Source organism: Pimephales promelas, chromosome 9 (assembly GCF_988280905.1).
Source record: "Pimephales promelas chromosome 9, fPimPro1.hap1.1, whole genome shotgun sequence".
Taxonomy (NCBI): Eukaryota; Metazoa; Chordata; class Actinopteri; order Cypriniformes; family Leuciscidae; genus Pimephales; species Pimephales promelas.
Genome location: NC_142777.1, coordinates 5,018,846 through 5,043,824, shown reverse-complemented (window position 1 = coordinate 5,043,824; position 24,979 = coordinate 5,018,846). Strand labels below are relative to the sequence as shown.

The 24,979-nt window shown below is 41.2% G+C and overlaps 1 long non-coding RNA gene across 1 annotated transcript in view; it reads left to right on the top strand.

Annotated features, from left to right (window-relative positions):
- Positions 1-24,706, top strand: part of LOC148977471 (uncharacterized) — a 66,611-nt gene extending 41,905 nt beyond the window's left edge. Inside the window, exon 2 of the long non-coding RNA XR_016169771.1 lies at positions 24,243-24,706. This is a non-coding gene — a long non-coding RNA (uncharacterized LOC148977471). The remainder of the gene's footprint in view (positions 1-24,242) is intronic.
- Positions 24,707-24,979: the final 273 nt, after the last annotated feature.

Here is a 24,979-nt window from a genome sequence, read left to right as displayed (position 1 = left end):
GATGTTTGTCCTTAAGGATGCCCTGTGCTCTCCTTCTACAGCGCTGGATGTATATAGTGTCCAAAGAGGGGAGGTTGGAGCCGATAACCCTCTCTGCAGTTTTTATGACCCGTTGCAGTGATTTCCTTTCAGCCAGGGTGGTGTTACCATACCACACTGTGATACCACTGGTAAGGATACTTTCAACAAGACCTCTGTAAACATGGGTTAGTGGTTGGCGTTGCAGTCCGGCCTTCTTTAATACTCTGATGAAATGCAGTCTCTGCTGAGCTCTTTTCACCGTTGTCGAAGTGTTTTTAGCCCAGCTGAGATTTTCTGAGATATGGAGTCCTAAGAACTTATAGCTGTCAGTCCGCTCTTTCTCAATCCCCTTAATGGTGAGAGGCTGTGGAGAGGGGGCTCTCCTCCTAAAATCCAGAATAACTTCCTTTGTTTTGTTGATGTTGAGGACAAGATCATTGTCCTCCCCATAGAGGGTGACCTTATGGACCATGTCCCTGTATGATGACTCGTCATTCTCTCTAATGAGGCCAAGGATAGTTGTATCATCTGCATACTTAATGACAATATTATCATTATTCTCTGAGTTAGTGGCACAGTCGTATGTGTACAGTGAAAAAAGTTTAGGGCTGAGACAGCAGCCCTGTGGTGCTCCTGTGCTCACTTCAACTTCAGCTGAGATCTTCTTTCCCATCCTCACCACTTGTGGGCGGTCTGTGAGGAAGTCTGTGATCCAGTTACAGGTGGTCGTTGGTACTCCTAGTTCCATCAGTTTACTAGTCAACTTCATTGGCCGAATCGTATTAAAGGCGGAGCTGTAATCCAGAAACAACAGCCGTACATATGTATTGTGCTTGTCCAGATGCTGCAGAATGTAGTAGTGTGCCAGTGCCACCGCATCATCCACTGACCTATTTGGACGGTAGGCGAACTGAAGAGGGTCTACTGTGTCTGGAACCACAGAATTAATATGTTGTAGTACCAACTTCTCCATACACTTCATGGCAACCGAAGTGAGCGCCACTGGTCTAAAGTCATTCATTGTTGTTGTATCTGTTGTTTTCGGAACCGGCACTATAATAGAAGATTTAAAAATACGTGGAACAGTTTCTTGGAGGAGAGAGGTATTAAAAATGTCAGTGTACACCTCCGCCAGCTGTTCAGCACAAACTTTAAGGACTCTCGGAGCCACCCCATCAGGTCCTACAGCCTTACGGGGGTTCACCTTCCGCAGAGCTTTAAGGACCGGTGAGTGCGTCACCTGCAGTGCAGTTTCCTCTGATTTGTGGGCGATTTTTGAGGGTATATCTCTGTTATTTTGGTCAAATCTGGCATAGAACTCATTAAGGTTGTCCGGTAGGAAGGAGTCTTGAATAACAGTTCTGTTGTTTGCATTCTTTCTGTAGTTGGTGACAGTCTGGATTCCTTGCCACATCCTTCTGGTGTTATTTTCCCTATAACAGTTCTCAAGTCTCTGGGTGTATGCCCTCTTTGCGGCCCTGATGGATTTTTGGAGTTCATATCTAGCTTGCTTATACTCCATGTTGTCACCTGATTTGAAGGCTGTACTCCGGTTTCTAATTTTAATACGCACATCCGCATTAAACCAGGGCTTCTGATTAGGGAGAACTCTAATAGTCCTGGAGGGGATGCAGATGGAAGTGCACCAGTCAATATTACTGCTAACAGTGTCTGTATAATCATGAATGTTATCTGTGGCTTCCTTAAAAATGTTCATATCTGTGGCCTCCAAACAGCCCTGCAGTTCCATCAAAGCATTATCAGTCCACATATTCACAGTTCTAACAGTGTCTGGATCTGCTTTGAGCCTCCTGATGTAGATGGGCTGAAGCAGGATAGCAAGGTGATCACATTTTCCAAAATGTGGCTTGGAGACAGCAGTATAGGCTCTTTTGATATTGCTATAGCATTTATCCAAAGTGCTATTTCCCCTAGTGGGGAAGTTAACAAACTGATAAAATCTGGGAATAGTTTTTCTAAGATCACAATGATTAAAATCTCCTAATATCACCATAGCAGCATCTGGATATGAATTTTCGTGTCTACTGATCATATTGTGCAGTTCTTTAAGTGCGTTTTGCTCGTTAGCCGCACCTGACAGAGCCTGTGACATTGCATGGGCCATATTACACAACATTGCACCATCAGAAAAAAATATAAAACATTTCATTAATGTTTAATAAAAGACAAGACAAATATGCTTAGTTCTTTGAGTTTTATTTGAATTATTCTTTGTAAAGAAAAGCCAGTGATCAAGTCATCTTTTGCCTGCAAATAATATTGTACTCTGTGTGAAATAATATATTAGCACTTATTCTGAAGTTCCTATGAAGCAACTCTATCTCTAGTGCCATTTTTTTCTTTGAGTTGTCAACTATTTTCAAAATGCTCTTGTTTTCTATGGGTAGGGGTGAACCTGTCAACACATGGCTTATGCATTAAAAAATTAAAAGGAAAAGTACAACAATGCCCACCTCTGCATCACTGCTTTGTGCAGACTCTTCTGTAGATGTGGACTCCTGCAACTTATATTGCATTCAGAAATAATAGGGCCTATTCAAGTGTAAATTAAGTAAAGCTATTTATGCACTTAAAGATACCTGAGAGAGTTTCTTCACTGTCTTGTGCATTGGGGAAAAATGGGAATTACAAAGTGTTGTACTTTCTTCCCTTTTGATGTAACATTAGAAAAAGTCCACTTCTGCACATGCTTCAGCCACTTGCTTGGGAACACATAAAAGTATTAGTCTATTGAAGTGATACAATGAAGTACACTGGGGGGAAATGTGATCAATAACTCATGGGAACATTTTTTTTTACATTAAGTTATGTAGTTAATTAATTAAATTATGTAGTTTCACAGTCACACATGTAGACTTTCACAAGTCAAAGCAATTCATTACTACTCAAGGTTTAACAGCTGATATGACTGGACAGCCATTTGGATTATAGACCTACTTAATTTAATGCAGCAACAAAATATTTTATAGTATACTAGGATCATTTAAAGTTCATTTACCAGCAGTGAAGGTGTTGCTGCTCCTGGCTGTGTATGTGAGGAAGAGCTGAACACAAGGATGCCCTCCACAAGGTTCAAATTCAACCCAAGGGCCAGCTCTTCTGCCTGGGTAATGTGGGGGTGCAGGACCACCACCTGTTTGATTTTCTTTTCTTTTTTTTCAGCCTTTTTCTTGCTTTTATAAACAGGCAAACGTTTATTAAAAGTGGCTTTTTAAAATGGATTAGTTAGTACAAATTACTATTATGTAGAATAGTACTTCACTTTTACTTGTTCCTATGTTCTAGCAGTGGGTGTGACTCTGACATTACAATGAAAAAAGTTATTAATTATTTAGAAATTATTTAAATATAAATAAAATGGTGGCTCTCTTCTGGCTTTTGCACACTTTAAAGGGTACATATCATGCTTTTAAATCATGATAACTCATACCGTTGTGGTCTATATAAAACATAACTGCAATGCTTGGGCCTGAATTCCTCATTTAGCTCCACAGACCCCTTTTCTACCCCTTTTCTGATGTGCGTCTTTAAGCGACCCGTTTTAAAGTGCCCACTTTAAATAAAAAGGAGATGCGTCATACCCCGCCCGCTCTCCAGGTCGATGAGTTCACGGTCAGTTCAACTCCCCACGTTCGGCCGTTATTGTAGTTTGATTAGAGATATACGATTATATACGATACCTTCAAAGAAAAATTTTATTCACACGTTAATAAAATGTCAACAACAGAAGACTTGTCCATCAAGCCTTACATATTCGAGCCAGAGCGAGCGAGTCGATAAAGACGACGACGAACCTGCAGAACAACCTCTTCAATCATATGGATGTATTGGTATGTGAGTTAACTGTTTTGAGTTATTAGTGAAAGTCGACTATTTCTCTTGTTAAAACAAGCACACTGACAAGATAAATGACTATGGTCTAATCTTACCACAAAAAAAAATCTGTATTGATAATATGATACGTTCAGAAAAGCATCAGAAAACAACGCAGCTAAATGACCATTGATGAAACTCAAGAACAATAATACTGCAGACGTGTAACGTTACTTCAAAACAAAAACAAAGAAAGACAAAGGTACTGCTAAACCATGACCACCATGTGTTTTAAGAAAGTAAAGTACTTTATTTTTATTAACGATATTTACAGCTTATCGAAATGCTCTGTTCGTCGTCTCCAAAGATGGAAGGAATTTACCTCTCATTCAGACGAAGTCAATCGGCAAACCCTTCTGTATACTGGCGGAGGTTGTTGAAGTGGGAATTCTTGAAGTGGTCACTAACGTACATCCAACAACCGAACATTTTGACTTGCCCTCTCGTAACTTCTGCATCATTGAGCTCGGACTACAAAATAGGAGCGAGAAATAATAATGGCGGATTGCTCGAAGTGTTGGACCGGTACTCAATGTCCTTATTTGGCAGTTCCGCTGCAAAACTTGCTCAAAAAACGTCATAGAGAACAGAAAAATCTGAACAGGTTGAAAAATATGACCAAAACAGAATATAAAGATATAAACGAAGCACCTGAAGAGAATAATTTCATCTTTTCTGTACTTATTAACACTCCAAATATACAACAAAATGCATTTAAGGGCTAAAAAAGTGGATTTTGCATGATATGTCCCCTTTAAGGTGTTACCTGCATTTTAATTGACCCTTCGCTAAGCCACGCCCGAAAACCGCAACTGGCCAATCGTGTCTTAGCAACCGTAACTATGCGCGGGAGGTCTGGCAAGCTTTCGAACGAGGGAAACATGCTGAAGCATTGTGTGTATGGATTGTGCAAATCTGATACCGGTATACTAAAAGTTTGGACGGATTTGGCGTGATCAAGCAGTGTGGGAGACCCATTCACAACTACAGGTAAATGCCGACATGGTTAACAAAAACACCTATTGCTTGGAAATATTGGCGGTTCTTTGGTCATAATAAATAAGACGTTTAAAGACAAGACAAAGGCTCACTGACATACTTTAAAATATATTTCAGCATTTTGTTTATCGACGTCCTACTAACGTTAAACCTGACCAAGTAAGTTTAACCCAATCCGATCGTGGCTCTCCCGGTATTAGTGTTATTCCACAAGATTTATGGATAAACTGTTTGATTTATAAATATTACGATTATTTTCACATACCCTGCTGTGCACGAGCATAGCTGTTCCTCAATTTGTGTTTCCCATTTGAATGATCAGCATATGAGGCGGCTGCTTGCGCTGGGACTAACGTTAGGCTTTAGCTTCAATTTATAAGAAATTATTCTCTAATCGGTTGCATATTATGTCGTGAATATATCCCTCGAATGGAATACTGTAGTCCCTTTTGTCTTGCTCTTTCAGATATTTCACTTGTTCGCTGAAAATTACTAATTATCTCATTGGGAATGTCTGACACGGGTGCATCCACAGTATGTGCCAGCCGTGAAAGCTTGACAGGCGTAGCAACAGTAACTAGGGAGGGCGGGGCTTAGCGAAGGGTCAATTAAGTTTTCAAATTCAGCTTATCCTTCAAGCAATAACTCTTGCTCTTCTGTGGAGAAAAAAGCTGAGCGCGATCTTTGGCCACGGCGAACAGCCAATAGCAGCGTTGCTGATCAATGTTTCTACTATCGATACATCCCCTTTTAACCCAGCGCATGAAAGCGCAATTATCTCACATAACTCAATCCAGCTATACTAATCATAACCGGCAGGAGTGTTCGAAGAAGCAAATTAGCCGGATCATGATGAGCACGATGATATTGTCTTGGATGTCTCATTTGATCTCGGATGTTTTAAGCAACGTACGAAGAACGGGCCCCAGGCCTCTGTTTCCCACAAATCTTGGTTCACTTGGTTCCTCTACTACCCACTCACCTGTGTACATAAAGGGTTAGTTCACCCCACAATTAAAATCATTAATGACTCTCCCTCATGTCGTTCCAGGCCCGTCAGACCTCCGTTCATCTTCAGAACACAGTTAAAGATATTTTAGATTTAGTCCGAGAGCTTTCTGTCCCTCCATTGTACATGTATGTACGGTATACTGTCCTTGTCCAGAAAGGAAATAAAGACATCATCAAAGTAGTCATGTGACATCAGTGGGTTAGTTGCAATGTTTTGAAGCATCAAAAATACATTTTGGTCCAAAAATAACTAAAAATAGGACTTTATTCAGCATTGTATTGTCTTGTGGTTCTGTTGTGGATCCGCGTTCAGTAACGCTGCTGACGTGTGTCTGGTGCGTCTGTATATTGGGGTTCAAATAAATATGGCTGGGCAAAAAAATGCAAGTCTTCCTCTGTGTGGAAATCCTTAGACATGTTTGTGAAGATTGTTTTGTTTACAGCTTGAGTCTCCCTCAGACTGTAACCGAAGCTCAGCCGCACCAGACACACGTCAGCCGCGTCTAACGTCAGCAGCGTCACTGAACGCGGATCTACAAAAAAAACGAAAGACAATACAATGCTGAATAAAGTCTTATTATTTGTTATTTTTGTATGAAAATGTATTTTCAATGGTTCAAAACATTGTAAATAACCCACTGATGTCACATGGACTACTTTGATGATGTCTTTATTTCCTTTCTGGACCGTACATACAGTATACCGTACATACATTTACAATGAAGGGACAGAAAGCTCTCGGATTAAATCTAAAATCATAAGCTGTCTGTCTGCCCGTCTGTCTCTATCTATGCCTACCTCCTTCACTCGGACTATCAATCTATCTATAAGCCTACCTATAACCAATAATAAGGTGTCTGTCTGTCTATCTATCTGTCTATGCCCACCACCACCTCCTTCACGCCGAAGGACTCTAGCTATGTCTCTATGAGGTGCTGCCTCTCTGTCTGTGCCCACCACCACCTCCTTCACGCCGAAGGACTCTAGCTATGTCTCTCTGAGGCGCTGCCTCTCTGTCTGTGCCCACCACCACCTCCTTCACGCCGAAGGACTCTAGCTATGTCTCTATGAGGCGCTGCCTCTCTGTCTGTGCCCACCACCACCTCCTTCACGCCGAAGGACTCTAGCTATGTCTCTCTGAGGCGCTGCCTCTCTGTCTGTGCCCACCACCACCTCCTTCACGCCGAAGGACTCTAGCTATGTCTCTCTGAGGCGCTGCCTCTCTGTCTGTGCCCACCACCACCTCCTTCACGCCGAAGGACTCTATCTATGTCTCTATGAGGCGCAGCCTCTCTGTCTGTGCCCACCACCACCTCCTTCACGCCGAAGGACTCTAGCTATGTCTCTATGAGGCGCTGCCTCTCTGTCTGTGCCCACCACCACCTCCAGGGAACTACACTAACCTTTTCCATTGGTAGCACTTGCGCTACTAACTTTTCAGTTACTGGCGCAAAACATGATTTGGTCGCACAAATTATTTATAGTAAGCAGCACTCTGGATAGTAATGAATAATAATGAAACTGCATTAGGGGTGGAACGGTACAGAAGTCACGGTTGGGTCGGGTTCATACATTGGTTCAGACATTCAGACGGTTCGGTACGATTTCGGTACAATGGAGTGAAAAGCAAAACAAAAATGCAGAAGGCATTTTTATAAATGTCTTAAGCCTCGTATTTTTTAAGTTGTTTAAGTTTTATTAATAAAGGCATAGAACCAGTTTATTTGTAGTGCACTGACAATAGTTTTAGATAATTAGTTTATTAATTAAATTAACAAAAAGACAAAATGACCTTGACATATGTTTGGTAATTGTACTTGAATGAATGTAAAATTAATTTGCAATATTTCAGATCAATATATTTGTTTTCCTTAATTTTAAATAACCCTAACTTTATTCTCATCTGAATTATAAATACATGATTTCCGTATAAAATAATTACCATTAAAACACATTTGATTTTCTTTTTTAATGTGTGTATATATATATATATATATATATATATATATATATATATATATATATATACACACATTAAAAAAGAAAATCAAATGTGTTTTAATAACATATATACAGTATATGTGTGTTCATTAAAATTACAAAAAAAATATTTTATTGCATTGTATTTTTTAAGTTCATTTATTGACTAGCATTATTTTATCTTGCTCAGATTTGAAAAACACACTAAATATTAAGTAGCCTATTTTTGCTATTAAACACTGTACATAATTATTTAATTTTGAAAATGTTCTTGGTTTTTTTTTTCATTTTATTTATTTATTTTTTATTTATTTAACAGGGACCATACTGTCAAACATAGTCACAATACAAAGCCTGTAACTGATGCGCAGCATATAGAGTTTATAGCTAATGTGGTGAGGTGAGACAGAAAGAGGACCCAAACGCGTCTGCAGCAATGAATCAGTTTAATGAACGGAAAGAAGTCCACAGGTAAGGACTGTTCACAAATAATATAATGTTCAACAAAGGTTGACCCGCCGAGCAGGTAACAGGCGTGACTCTCTTCTCAGGCTGACCAGCGAAAGCGGCAGGTGAAAGCAGACACAGGAGAACCACGGCTGCCCTGGCGAGCACGGGAGGAAGATCCCTCGGCTAGTGGAGGTGAGCTGGCATCAGACAAGGGCTCTGAAATAAGCACAGCAGAGTAGCGACAAAGTAGCGGTGGAACAAACTCACAGTAGCACAGTGCAGGATAGGACAGGACTGGACAGGACTCATACGGGAGGTAGGTAACATACACAGACTAAATGTCTTGGCTGAAAGAATAATCTGGCAAAGAGGTAGGGAAAAGCAGTGGTAAAAGAAGCCGACAGAATTAGAGAAAAGGGAGAGCAGGTGTGAAAGAATGATTGGATAACGAGCATAAATTCATTATGCTGTAGATAATGAAACAGCGGAGAAGCGAGAACAGAAGCGAGAACACATGATAACCAACAGGGGGAGACAAAGAACCGAGAAAGGGACCAGATTCATGACAGTACCCCCTCCTCAACGAGCGCCTCCTGGCGCTTCCGAGGAGGAGGACTGCCGAGACCGGAGGAAATCATCGACGAGCGAGGGATCCAGGATGTCCCGGGACGAGACTCAACTCCTCTCCTCAGGACCGTATCCCTCCCAATCAACTAAGAATTGATGCCCACGACCGTGACGGCGCATATCTAAGAGACGACGAACCTTGTAAACCGGGGAGCCCTCCACGCAAAGAGGAGGAACGGTCGGACGGACGAGCAGGGGCGCGCACTGCCGGCTTGATATACGAAACATGGAATACTGGGTGGACACGACGGAAATTGGGAGGAAGCGAAAGCTTAACCGCCACGGGGCTGATGATCTTAATGATGCGAAACGGACCGACAAAACGAGGAGCCAGTTTACGAGACTCAGACTGGAGGGGTAAATTGGAGGTGGACAACCATACTTTCTTTTTTTTTTTTTTTTTTTTTTATTTAACAGTCAGACATACATACAAACAAACCAACATAGTGCAGTAGTGAGCAATCTTGTAAATCCATAATTCCAGCAGTGGCAAGAGTGATTAAGTGTTTGATCTAAGTGTGTAAGTGAGCGTGTATGAGCGTGGGTATGTGTATGCGTGTGTACACAAAGTAACCATTTATTATTTATTACCATTGTCATTACCATCACTCCCCACTACCACCATACTGCCCATATTGTTTTTGTAGATTTTTATTTCCATCCTTCCTCCTATGTAACAATTGCCATTGTCAATCCTGTACAAAATATGATAATATAATAATATAATATAATAATATAATATAACATAATATAAGACAACCTTCCCCCACATCTCATCAGTCCCTATCTTTTCTATATTTTTCTTTTTTTTTTGTGTGTGTGTTATGTGCAATGTCTAAAGTGCATTAAAAGAGGGAGTACAGTGCGAGAATGTCTCAAATTGGGCCAGAGATGCTGTCCCGTTGAAACTACTTCTCGCCTGTCTTGCCTGCCTTGGTGTTTGCGATGTTTATCCAAATATACTTTTTTTTTTTTTTTTTTTTTTTTCCCTTTTCTATGTTGTGGTGCATTAAAAACCCATGAAGAGATAAGGGGGAAGTTATTGCATTAGTGATGACAATGACGCTTAATTCTAGTTCTACATTCTAATTCTACAGCATTGACAATGGCAATATTGATGATGATAATAATAATAATAATAATAATAATAATAATAGTAGTAGTAATAATAATAATAATAATAATAATGAATGACAATGATGATGGCAGACAACCATACTTTCTGACCACAGGCGTAGCGCGGACTCTTAACCCGACGCTTATTCGCGGAGATGCTAATGCGTCTCCTCGAGCGACACAGAGCTGATCTCACCCCTCTCCAAGTGCGCTTACAGCGATCGATAAACGCTTGGACCGAAGGTACATTAGACTCCGACTCCTGCGAGGGGAATAACGGAGGCTGATAACCCAGGCAACAATGAAACGGGGATAACCCGGTGGCTGAAGAAGGCAGCGAGTTATGTGCGTACTCAGCCCACACGAGTTGCTCGGACCAAGATGAGGGATTACGGTGAGCGAGACTGCGAAGCATGCGGGCGACGATCTGATTGGCTCGTTCTGCCTGTCCATTGGTCTGGGGATGAAAGCCGGACGAGAGGCTAACAGAAGCTCCGATTAGACGACAGAACTCCTTCCAAAACTGAGAGGAGAACTGTGGTCCCCTATCAGAAACCACGTCGGTAGAAAGACCGTGAAGTCTAAATACCTGATCGAGCATGACCTGGGCTGTCTCCTTGGCCGACGGAAGCTTGGCGAGCGGGATAAAATGCGCAGATTTAGAGAAGCGATCAACAACCATTAAAATGACCGTGTTACCCGCAGAAGGGGGAAGCCCAGTGATAAAGTCGAGTCCAATATGGGACCAAGGACGCGACGGAACCGGTAGCGGGCTAAGAAACCCAGCAGGGGGCGAATTAACAGTCTTAGTCTGGGCAAAAAATCCCACAAGCAGCTACAAATCGACGCGCATCACGCTCCAACGAGGGCCACCAGAAACGCTGGCGGATAGTCGCGAGCGTACCCCGCACGTCGGGGTGGACGGACAACTTGGAGGCGTGTCCCCACTGGAGGACTGCAAGACGCGTGGAGAGAGGGACAAATAGACAGTGCCTAGGACAATTGCGCGGAATGACAGCATGGGCGAGAGCGCGCTTGACCATTCTCTCAACGCCCCAAACCGCCCCCCCCACCACGCACCGGGAGGGAATCACCTCCTCAGGAGTAGAGGGGGCGGCTGAGGAGTCGAAGAGACGGGAAATAGAGAAATTAAAACGAGTAAAGAACAGTGCCCAGCGAGCCTGGCGAGCGGTCAATCTTTTGGCAGATCGAATATACTCTAGGTTTCTGTGGTCCGTCCAGACAATGAACGGAATCGGAGCTCCCTCCAACCATTGACGCCATTCACCCAAAGCCAACCGGATGGCGAGTAACTCACGATTCCCGACGTCATAGTTGCGTTCCGCGGGTGAGAGGCGATGCGAAAAAAAAGCGCAGGGATGCACTTTCTCAGCCGGTGAGCGTTGAGAAAGAACAGCCCCGACCCCCACCTCCGAGGCATCGACCTCGATGATGAATTGTCTTGAAATATCGGGGGTGAGCAGAATAGGTGCGGACGTGAAACGAGACTTGAGAAGTTCAAAGGCGCGCTGCGCGGAGTCAGACCACGCAAATTTAGACTTAACTGAAGTCAGGGCGGTGAGAGGCGCGGCCACCTGACTGAAGTTACGAATAAACCGACGGTAAAAGTTCGCGAAACCAAGGAATCTCTGAAGTGCGACCCAGGAGTCGGGAACGGGCCAATCAGTAACCGCCTGCACCTTCTTAGGGTCCATACTGATCCCCTCCGCGGAAATGACTGAACAAAGAAACGAGACGGAAGAAGCGTGAAACGAACACTTCTCTGCCTTTACAAAGAGGCGATTCTCGAGGAGACATTGGAGGACTCGACGCACGTGTTGGATGTGCACTTGGAGAGAGGGCGAAAAAATCAAAATGTCGTCGAGGTAGACGAATACAAAGATATTCAGCATGTCCCGAAGGACGTCGTTTACGAGGGCTTGAAACACGGCAGGTGCGTTGACCAATCCGAACGGGAGGACGCGATATTCAAAGTGCCCAAGGGGCGTGTTAAACGCGGTCTTCCACTCGTCCCCCTCCTTTATACGCACGAGATGGTAGGCGTTACGAAGGTCAAGTTTAGTAAACACCCTTGCTCCCTGCAAGAGTTCAAAGGCCGAGGACATCAGCGGCAAGGGATAACGGTTCTTGACGGTGATGTCGTTCAGCCCCCTATAGTCAATGCAGGGACGTAAGGAACCGTCCTTCTTTTTGACAAAGAAAAACCCCCAGCCAGCGGGCGACGAAGAGGGGACGATGGTACCGTTACGTAGTGACTCGGAGAGATAATTCTCTAATGCTTCGCGTTCGGGAGCCGACAAGGAATAAAGTCGTCCCCGAGGCGGCATAGACCCCGGAAGGAGATCGATACTGCAATCGTACGGTCTATGAGGGGGAAGGGAAGTCGCCCGGGACCGACTGAACACCTCCCGTAAGTCGTGATACTCCTCCGGTACCCCCGTCAAATCACCCGGCCCCTCCTGCGAGATAGAGACAGAAGACACAGGAGGGATAGCAGAGGTTAAACACTTAGTGTGACATGACAATTTCCACGACAAAACAGTACAATTAGACCAGTTGATCTGCGGGTTATGCTGAACCAGCCATGGGTGCCCTAAGACAACTGGACAAAAGGGCGAACAAAAAACTAAAAAAGAAATAGTCTCTCTATGATTCCCCGAGACGGTGAGTGAGAGGGGAATAGTCTTTCTCTGAACTCTAGGAAGAGAACTTCCATCTAAGGCAAAGAGAGGGGTGGAGTCTCTTAAGTCTATTAGGGGAATGCCTTGGTCCATGGCCCACGCCTCGTCGACGAAGTTTCCCTCCGCCCCCGAGTCCACCAGGGCGGAACAGGTGACGGAGGAACTGGACCATTGGAGAGAGACGGGCAGAGTAGTACACGACCTCGACGGAGAGTCCCTGGAAGATGCGCTCGCCAGTAGCCCTCCTCTTACTGGCGAGCGTTGGCTTTTACCGGGCACATGTTGACGAAATGGTTGGGCGCTGCACAGACGGTCGATTACCCTCCGCTCCCGTTCCTTGGCCGAGACGCGTAACCCACCCAGCTGCATTGCCTCCTGCTCCAGACCAGCGGGAGGCGGCAAAGTGACGGCGGGCGGCGAGGACCGCCGAGGGGGCTCTGGACCACGAGCACGGCGGCGCAGGTCGAAGCGCTTCTCCAAGCGGATAGCCAGATCAACGAGAGGATCCAGGCGAGTGGGTGCTTCACGAGCGTATATCTCCTCCCTTAACTCAGAGTTGAGCCCGTCCAGGAAGCGGGCTACTAGCGCCGGCTCGTTCCAACCACAGGTGGTCGCTAGAGTACGAAACTCGATAGCAAACTCCGCAGCAGAGCGTCTGCCCTGACGCAGAGAGGCTAGAATGTGGGATGCCTCAACCCCGTGGATAGAGCGATCAAAGACACGGATCATCTCAGTCTTGAACAGGATGAAGTCGTTCACACAGTCCGCCTCTGCCTCACAGTTGGCGGTACCCCACTCCCAGGCTCGTCCGGCCAGCAGAGAGATAGCGACTCGGGCTCGTTCAGAAGCATAAGTCGAAGGCTGAAGGGAGAAGACTACTTCGCACTGGGTCAGGAAGGCGCGACACTGCGCGGGCTCACCCGAGTAGCGGAGGGGATTGTTGACCCGGGGCTCCGGTGACTCGCGCTGGTCTCGAGGCGCGGGACTCTCATGACGTAACTGGCGAAGCTGGGTAGAGAGCGATGAAACTTGAGAGGCGAGGGATTCGACGGCCTGTCTCGCGGCTGAGAGCTCCTCCTCATGCCGTCCCAGCATGGTTCCCTGGAACTTCACCGCCGACTGAAAGTGGTTGCTGCTCGCTGAGTCCATCGTGGCCAGATTATTCTGTGGTGAGGTGAGACAGAAAGAGGACCCAAACGCGTCTGCAGCAATGAACGTGACTCTCTTCTCAGGCTGACCAGCGAAAGCGGCAGGTGAAAGCAGACACCGGAGAACCACGGCTGCCCTGGCGAGCACGGGAGGAAGATCCCTCGGCTAGTGGAGGTGAGCTGGCATCAGACAAGGGCTCTGAAATAAGCACAGCAGAGTAGCGACAAAGTAGCGGTGGAAAAAACTCACAGTAGCACAGTGCAGGATAGGACAGGACTGGACAGGACTCATACGGGAGGTAGGTAACATACACAGACTAAACGTCTTGGCTGAAAGAATAATCTGGCAAAGAGGTAGGGAAAAGCAGTGGTAAAAGAAGCCGACAGAATTAGAGAAAAGGGAGAGCAGGTGTGAAAGAATGATTGGATAACGAGCATAAGGCAGCCGCAGCTGTAGATAATGAAACAGCGGAGAAGCGAGAACAGAAGCGAGAACACATGATAACCAACAGGGGGAGACAAAGAACCGAGAAAGGGACCAGATTCATGACAGCTAATGCTAATTTACAACTCCTGTCCCTGGTTGGGCATTTCTAAATACATTAAAAAAAAATACATACAAATATAAAACAATCCCAATTCTTCAAACACACACACACACAACCAGAAAAATAACAATTGTTAAAAATGGTTACAGTTTTGGTTTGCCTTTAGCCACAATTTAATTCTTGAAGTGAACTTTTTCAAGTCAGATATGACCTTAATGTCCGATGGTAATGAACTCCAGAGTCTAGCGCTCTTAACAGAAAAGGCTGTCTGTGCAAAGCTTGTCTACAGTACGGTATTGTACAGTTATGATTTGTGCTGCTTCTGGTAGCTCTTTTGCTGTTCTGTACCTGAACAAATTTACTAAGCGGCTCGGGTGCTAAATTATTAATGCACTTGAAAATTAATTTTAAAAAACATAAATTACTGAAGCTTTCAAAGCTTAATATATTATATTTCTTGAGGATGTAACAGTGATGGTAACGGATTGGCTTTTTATCCATAATTTTTATTGTTTGATTGTAAAGTGAACCAATATGTTTTATTGCAGTTGGAGCTGCTTGCGCCCAGACTGTCATGCAGTATGAAATATGCGAAAAAATCATAGCATGCATGTACAGCAGGGCTGCCTGGTTGGGTATGTAAAGTCTGATTAATTTAAAACAGTTAAGATTACTTTTTATTGTTTTAGAGATTTTCTTTATATGTTTACCAAATGTAAGTTGAGGATCTATGACCAATCCACGATATTTAAATTCTGTAACAGATTGAATTATTCCATTTTGAAAACCAATTTTAAATCTTTCACTTAGATCGAGTTTCTTAAAACAAAAACACATAGAGTCTGTTTTTGTAAAATTTAGCACCAACTGATTTTGATTGAGCCACTGACTGACATCAGCCATACACGCAGACAGTACATCAGCAGCCAGCTCTGGTGACTAAAGCACCGCATCATCATCAGCATAGAGCTGGATGCTGGCACCTGCACAGTTCAATGGCAAGTCATTTATAAAAAGACTGAACAGCAAAGGACCTAGTATGGAGCCCTGTGGTATGCCCAGTTTGATGTTCAAGAGTGATGAGTTTTCCTGGGCAACTTTAACACACTGTACTCTCGCCTGAAGATAGGATGCAAACCATTGTACTGCCTCAATGGAAAAATTAAAAGAAGACATTTTAGTTAAAAGTAAGTTATGGTTGATTGTATCGAATGCCTTTTTAAGGTCAAGGAATACAGCTCCCACCACATCACCCCTATCCAGGGATTTTTTCACATTTTCAACAAAGCAACAGTTTGCGATTTCAGTTGAATAACCGGATCTAAAACCAAACTGCTGTGGGTGGAGAAATTGACTGGCTTCTAAATGATCAACCAATTGTGCCGCTACAACTTTCTCAATTACTTTAGATAAAACAGGTAAAATAGATATGGGACGATAGTTACACATAGAGTTCTGACTTCCTGATTTAAATACTGGCACAATGACTGCTTTTTTCCATGCTAATGGAAATGTACACGTTCTTATAGACAGGTTAACAAGATGTGTCAGTGGCTTAACTAACACAGTTCTGTACTTTTTTAAAAAGCAACTGTTCATCATATAGATATCATTTGATTTAGAATTTGACAATTTATTAATCATTTCTACAATTTTTGTCTCCGGAACCTCTGTAATATTAAAGGAGTCAGCAGACGTCACTCCAGTTGGATAGTTTAAACCTATAGACTCAAAATCTTTTGTTAGTTCTTCTACGGATTGCACAAAATATGAATTCAATTCAGTAGCCATAGTAGCATTATTATTTATGTTCTTTCCATTTATGGTAAGTTCCTTTATCCCTTTGTGTTTATTTGTTTTATTAGTTAGATTATGTAAATGTCGCCAGATGGATTTATTATTGCCCTCAGCATTACCTATAAGTTGAGTATAATAGGAACCTTTGCTTTACGTAGTTCTAGTACTACTTTATTTCTTAAACTTTTGTAAGTTAACAGATCAGTATTCATTTTTGAGCACAATGATTTTTTCAGAGCCAAATCTCTCTTCTTCATAAGTTTTCTGATTTCATTACTTATCCATGGTATAGTAGTTTCTTTCTGGCTACATCTTTTTTGTTTTATAAATTTATCTATTACTCCTGAGATAGCTGTAATCATAGAATTACAGCACTCGTCAACATCATTCATAGCCATGATCTGCTCCCAATTTAAGTGATTGAGTTCTCTTTCAAACTGCACAGTTTTTGTCATGATTCTGCCATCCTTATCTTAGATTTTTCCTGGGGCTCGTTCTTCGTACGTTGCTTAAAACATCCGAGATCAAATGAGACATCTAAGATGATATCATCGTGCTAATCATGATCCGGCTAATTGGGTTCTTCGAACACACCTGTTGTTTATGATTAGTATCGCTGGATTGAGTTATCTGAGATAACTGCGCGTTCTCGCGTTGGTATAAAAGGGGACATGTATCGATAGCAGAACCAGTGATCAGCAGCGCTGCTATTGGCTGTTCAGCATGGCCAAAGAACACGCCCAGTTTTTCTACCAAGCAGAGCAAGCGCTTTTAATGCAAGGTTATGCCGAATTTCAGTCTTAAATTAAAACGCCAGGAACACCTCAAAGTGTGCAAAAGCCAGGAGTGCTGGCAAAACTAGAAGACAAATTAAATGCGTTTGTGGTGGCCATGTTGTTTTAATAACTGATTATTATTTTATTTTTATTTTCATAATTTCATAATTACTTTGTTCATTGTAATGTTGAGTCACCACACTATAATAATAAACATGGTGAAAGTGAAGTACAAAAATATTCTACTTAATGGTAATTTTAGGCCTTATAGGCCTACTAGTGAGGCACTGTTAAATAAATGATTGTCTGTTTATAAAAGCAAACAGGAAAAAGGCTGAGAAAAAACTAATAATGATGCTCCTGACCCTGGCAGAAGAGCTGACCCTTGGGTTGAATGTGAATTGCCCTGTTGTGAAGGGCATCCCTGGGTTCAGTTCTTCCAGACTCACATCAGGGACCAGTAGCAGCAACACCTTCATTACTGGGAAATGAGATTTAAATTATCTTTGCACACTGTGAAATAATGTGTTGCTGCATTAAATGAAGTAGACCTATAATCCAAATTGGCTGGTTTAGTCATTTCAACTGTTAAATCTTGAGTAATGATAAATTGCTTTGTCTTGTGAAAGTAAAAACTGATAAACGTATGTTAATGTAAAAAATATTTTGCCATGAGTTATCAATCACATTGCACTGGAGAGTGAAGAAAACTTCTCAGATGACTGTCCTTTGGAGGAAGTACTTTAATTGAATTGATGGCTTTAATTGATTTCTACTTGTGCCTATGCCTATTATTTCTGACAGGAGTCCACATGTACAGAAAGGCCTACAGAAGAGTCTGCACACAGCAGTGATACAGGGGTGGGCAGTGTAGACAACTTTTGCTTTTTATTTGTTGCATTTGTTCCCTATATGAGTCTTCAACAGAAAATATAGTATTTTGAAAAAACAAAAATCAGGGGGAGAAACAGAACTTGACTAAGAAAAAATTGCACTAGAAATAGAGTTGCTTCAAAATAAACTTCAGAGTAAAATCACACAGAGTACTATTGCTGACCTTGCATAATATCTTTTTAAAAGATGACTGAATAACTGGCTTTTCTTTACAAAGAACTATTGAAATAAAACTCTAAGTAAACAGAGTTTTGCAAATTTGTCTTGTCTTTTATTTTAGGCTTAATTAAACTTTTTTTCTTTTCTTTTTCTGATGTTGGCAGTGTTGTGTAATATGGCACATGCAATGTCACAGGCCCTGTCAGGTGCAACCCTCACACTTTTCAGACCCTGAAATCTTCCCTTTATTGGCCAAAGCTCATGTCATTGTGTGCCCTTGTCCTAGAGCTGCATTGTAACTGGTCTGGGGTTTGGGTCAGGGAATGGGGTCATGAAACACCTGTCTCCATGCAGGATCCTGTTGTAATCACCTGTTTAATGGAAAAATGCAGTTCTCAGCATAAGTGTATGTAATACCGTGAGTTTGATATTTATAATTTTCCTTACCATGTTCAAATAATGTTCATAAATGTGAATCAGTGTGAAAGCAAAATGGCCAGGATCTGTGCATGACTCAAGAATTTTAAGAGCTCTTAAAATTCTTGAGTCATGCACAGATCCTGGCCATTTTGCTTTCACACTGATTTGTGATATAGAACATGGTCACACACCATCTAAAAGATTTTACTCAGTCAAATGCCTTTTAAAAAAAGTGATATAATATTCCAAATCTGGAATATTAAAAATTGTAATAGTAATTTGGCTGCACTGTATAAGCCCCCTTTCTGCTCACAAAATCCCTTCATTGAGGCCTTGATGGGAACATGTGTGTAGTCTACAGTGTATGGCACCAATCACGTAAGTTAAGCCTGAGGGACTGTAAGTCATAATCGGCATGGTCATCATGATTGCATTATCTTCATTAAAAATTATAATATAGCCTACCCTAAGTTGGCAAAAAAACAACAACAAAAAACTAAGAGCACTAACGTTACTTTGCGAATGGCATGACAGAAAGCTTCTCCGCATCTCCAATAGTGTAAAGGAAGCCACTCGCAAATAATTTTAGGGCAATGCAAACATTTTGTGCTGTTGTTGAAGCTCGATATCGAATCGAACATTAATGTGCATTTCCAACAAAATAATAATGTATTTAAACGACACCCTCACGACGATCGTTTCACGAGAAAACAAAAATAAATCTCAGAAATTAAGCTACACTATCGCGCTGCGCTGAAGGACTTCCGTATCAGCCGTGATCTAATCCTGTTTACATGAAATAAGCCTGCTCGCGAGCAGGTTCAAGCTGACGGACCTGTTGCTATGACAGCAAGTCCAGGATGAGCGTCGAAGAACCAAACGATCCAAGATCATGGCAAATCGCCAACAATCAAATCCAGCTAACTGAGTTAGCGACGTACGAAGAACGAGCCCCTGGTCTTGTGGCAGGATCATGACAGACCCATGTTTTGTGTACAAGCGCATGGCCTGTGTGGGCCATGTGCTTGTGTTGTCTCGTTAAGTTACCCCGCCCCCTTGTCATCCTCGTCTAGTGCTTCATTGTCTAGTCAGTTCCACCTGTCCTCGTCATTAGTGTTCCCTATTTAATCCCCTTGTTTTTGCTGTCCTGGGTCGGTTCATTGTTTGACGTTGCATGTTTCAAGCTGTGAGTAATTCTTTGAGTAAGCTGTTATTTGAGAAGAGTCTGTTCATGTTGTAGTTTTGTTCCTGTCTTAGTTTCAAGTCTTAGTCTGGTGTGTTCTACCCTGCCTTGTTTTGCCCCCTCGTGGGTTTTATTTTTCCTGTTTGTCACAAATAAACCCTTTGCACATCATCTGCTGTCTGCTATTGGGTTCATCAGCCATCCTCATAACAGTTTTAGCTTCAGGAATGATAAATGTTGATTTATCACAACCAGATTTGCCAAAATACTGTAGCCGCTTTCTAGTCAGTTTTCTAGCTGTCAGAATCATGTTTGAGTCAGATTGTACGTCCTTGTTATACATTCTGGTTTATTAGTAAACGCCATATCAATAAGGGTTTTGGTCTGTCTTGTTATCCTAGTGGGCCCTTTAATCATTTGTAAATAATTAAATTTTGTCATGATTGTTTTTAATTTTTGTTTACCACTTTTATCAGACCAATTAATGTTAAAATCACCATACCAAACAGTCTCTCTATAGGAATCAAGTTGTTTAGCTACAAAACTTAATTCATCATAAAAGGTAATGTTATGTGAAGGTTGCATAATATGGTTGTTTCTCCACAACCATATTATTATTGCTGTTATTTAATCTATAACTTTAAATTGTTATATTTATTTCCATTGTCCATTAAAATCAAACAGTTTAGTCCTTGTTTGCATTGCAATTTAGTGTGTTTTTAAAGTTAATTTTATTGACTTGCATTATTTTATCTTGGTCAGATGTGTAAACACTAGTAATAACTGTTAATTAAACAATGTACATATATTTTTTTTAAATCTTATTTTTTCCCCAGCTTTATGTTATTATTATTATTATTGCTATTAATGTTATTGTTGTTTAATCTATCAGTATTTAATACATTACCTTTTTCAGTTTAACATAATAATATGTATATTATTGTATTATAAATAAAATGATAAACTTACTATTTGGTGTTTACTGGTTATATTTCATATATTGGATTTATGTGCATAGTTAAAGAAATGTAATGTGGAAATCTCTAAAAAAATAAAGGTCTAAAACATTATCAAAATGTTCTTTACAATTATTTACATTCAAATATTTTCTATATTAAAAGAGAACTATAACCTATTATAATTTAAATGTTTATTGAGATAATTGGACATTTAGTACATCCTACACAAAAACAAATCTTACATTTTATTATATTTTCAGCACAAATTTAGTTTATTATATGTAAATCGTACTTGACATGAATTTGTAATTATTTTTTAATCTAGATAGACTGTATGGTATTTGTGGTCGAGACGGGACTCGAACCTATAATTTTGTGTATTTTTTTTTTCTAGCCCGCCTCCCTGAAATTTCATGCGTTCCTATTGGCTAGCAGCGCTCTACACCTACATGCGACTGGCCCGCATTTGTCGAACACTGGCCTACAAAGTGCAGTAACTACACAAACAAGAAACAGAGACAAAGGCCTTTAAAGTTTTTATCCAAGCCAGTCAAACATGTTATGGGCAGATTATGTGGTAATGCATCTCCGAAATGGGACATAATTTAACCCAGATATTTTTTCACAAGACAGAACACATGTCATAAAGCCCATTACAAGTCTTAACTCCATTTTGACCAAACGTGTAGTTACTGCGCTTTGCCTTTGTGCCAGAATAAACCCCGTTATGAACGTGGCATTTGCAGTCAAAAATTGAAATATAAATTCTCAGAAAAAGCATTAATACCAATATATTGAAACATCTGTTTATCCATGCTGCTACTCCATTAAAGGAGTCCAGGCATTAGAAAAATATCAGTCTGCGTTTTTATATTTAATATTAAGGAAATAGACATGTATTCATGCGTGACAAAAAAATCTTTAACTTAGGAGGCAATATGAAGAGTTCAGATGCAAAAGCTTTTCTTCAAAAGAAATTTTCTTCTAAATGATCATTTTTATCAAACTTGTATATTTAAGTTCAGTAATTTCACTTAAATGGCAATGATAATTACCTATTAATTGTTATTTAAGTGAAATTACTGAACTTAAATATACAAGTTTGATAAAAATCATCATTAAAGAAGAAAATTTCAAATGGCATTTAGAGGCTTTTGCGTCTGAACTCTTCATATATATTTTTTGCGCAAATTGAATGAGGAAGGGTTGGCTCTCCACAGAACATAAAATATTCATTTTAAGTGTTCGCATTTATGAGGAAAAAACACTGTTACAGACGTGACAGTTCTCCGTTATTCGGACGTGCAGGGCGCTCTGAAGCGGCACTCAAAGACGGATTTAAAACTTCCACAGACCTCAAACAGAAAAGCACAAAGCATTTATTTAAAGTGAATTTCGTTTTCCTTTCGATTTTATCTTGATTTTAATCAATGTTTCATCAACCAATTGCCTGGATTTAATACATAAAAAGGAAAAGCAAACAATAATCACGACATGCAGGCGCCGGTGCGGAGCGCGTCTCATGAATATAAACTCAGCGTATAGCCCAAGTTGAAATTTCAACTTGTAAACAGAACAATTAAAAACGAAACTAAACCAAAAAGATTGATTCAGTCTTCTCATTCCTCAATAGCGTCATTGGAAGCACCCAATTTATTTCACTGACTGCGATAGGCCTATTTCAACTTTTTTTGCTTTTTGTTCATGCATGCATGAACAAGAAATGCATTTGTTTGTCCAATATAATTGTTCTTTTGTTTATTTGATTAGTGTTCATTTGTGATGGCTATGATGTACAGTATGTCTCAGTGTTACGTTAGTAATCTAAGTAGTTTGCCCAAATGTGTTGGTATGGATAGCTCATGTTGAGCAGGTTCGTTAGCTTTGTTTGCACTGAAATCCACGTGAACGTAACATTAGGTGTATAAACATGTCCAGATGAAGGAATAAAGTTTGCTTTTTGAAAGAATGTTGATGGATGCTGATGAGACGGGCGCATTCACAGAAAAGCTGGTGCACACTCACTGACGAGCACGAACTCTGTGGGAGGGTATTCGTGGGGATGGTTTGTTGATAACGATCTGTTTTGTGAAAAATGCTTTACAAATAAATGTGAATTGAATTAAATATAGGCTACTGGGGTCTGAAGTATACCTTGCGCTAAAAAAACTCACACGCTCAGCATGCATAAAGCTTGCCGCAAAGCAGTGGCGAAAGCAGCCGAATGATTATGGATGTGTCGGGAAAAAATAGCAAGGAGATATTTTGGCATTTTTAATTTTTAACTTAAACAAGTGTTTAAGTTACTGATTGTGTTGTCTGCAAAGATGAGTATGGTCATTCCTGCAGTAGTGAACACACACGCATGCCTAAGGATTACACAATTACACAATCTTTTTATTTCTAATTGTTTCGTTTAAAAGTAGACATATTTCAACTGTCTACAGGCCTATTTCTCGTGTCTGTGGGTCAAGTATCCTATATGCTGAGTTTCGGTTCATTTGTGACGCTCCAATTCTTGCAGTCAAAGACAAACACTCTCAAGTGTATTCTGAGCGCTTTTACGTGCCTCATCAGATTTATTGTGTTACAGCAATTATCTTGTCAAATATTGCATCGCGTGCTTCTGGCATCGAATGTGGTACGTAGGTACACTGTTGATCTTTTCCACTACATATATTTTCTATCTATCTGGGTTTTGAGTGGGACACACACACACACACACACACTGCAGCCTCACGTGCGACGAGCCACGACTCTCTGGGCAACCGTTTAAACTGATGTTAGTGTTTTTCCGCCACAGCCAATCATGCTGCATGCTTATCCATACCGACGTTGATTAGATTAACCCCTTAGGTTAGGGAAGCATGATTAATCGAATTTTTATCACAATCATGATTTTGACTTCCCACGCCACGATCAAACCGGTGGCCAGTCAGTGAACTACAGCAGCAGACGCTCTTGTTATTAGCACCACCGCTGGCCATTCAGTGAACAGAAATATATTAATTGCTGCTATAATGATCCTGATTCGACTCTTGAAGTATTTGCTTATTTCAATCCAAACTACACCTTTTTTTTTTTTTTTTTTTTTTTTTTTTACCAGGAAGTCGATTGAGTCATGTCTCTTTTATTTTGTATGGTGTTTTTTTTTTACTATACAGAGTGTTTCAAAGCAGCTTTACAGAGATAACAGGAAAATAATGCAACAGTTTTTTCTAGAAGAAAATAGCATCACAGTTCAGCTTAAGTTAATTGATGGTTCATTTCTGTTGTCAAGAAGCTATTAATTTAGTTCATATATATATATATATATATAGGCACTCTTGAGAAAACCGTGATGTCATCGTCCAGCTCAGTTTAGTTCTCATATAATGCTGTCAATGCAGGCAGATAAATCTGCCTCCTATAATATAACCCTGACAGTCTCATTTCATATTGTCTGTGTGTGTGTGTGTGTGTGTGTGTGTGTGTGTGTGTGTGTGTGTGTGTGTGTGTGTGTGTGTGTGTGCGTGTGTGTGTGTGTGTGTGTGTGTGTGTGTGTGTGTGCCTCTACAGAAGGGAAGTATCGGGCGCTGAAGATGGAGTTTTCTCTGCCGTCCTCCACTTACGCCACGATGGCCGTCAGAGAAGTGCTGAAGATGGACACTGGCCGAACTGACACACACACACACACACACACAGCTGGCTGAACTGACACTCACACACACACACACACACACACACACACACACACACACACAGCTGGCTGAACTGACGGTCACACACTTTCACCAGCTTTAGGCCTGTAGTTTATTGGTGATGAACACTTTGCCACGTTGTGTATGTAATTTTGTGAAGACATTCATTACATGTATTTTCAGAACTTCAGCATGAACTAAACATTGATCAGTAAATGAACATATTCCAGTTGTTGTGAGATTAATTTGATGATTTATTATTATAAAATGGTCTATTTCTGCTGAATACTGAATTTTTCAGTGTAAATATTTGAATCTGAATAAATGAATCTGCCTGATGTCTTCATGTTTCCGTGTTTAACTTCATGTGTCATGCATATTCTTAAACATTCGTCCAGAGCAAACATTCACAGAGCCGAAGCAATGCATTCCTCTGGACAGAGTCTTCAGTTTTTTTTCCCCCTCATGGACTGAACTGTTAATTTTTAATGAACGTTCCTACTCAATCATTTTTTGGGGAATTTGAAACCATAACATTGAACTTGAAATCGAGACACTGAGGTTGAATTTCAGAAATTGAGAGTGGGAATTTTTGACTCTGTGTTTATCATTTAT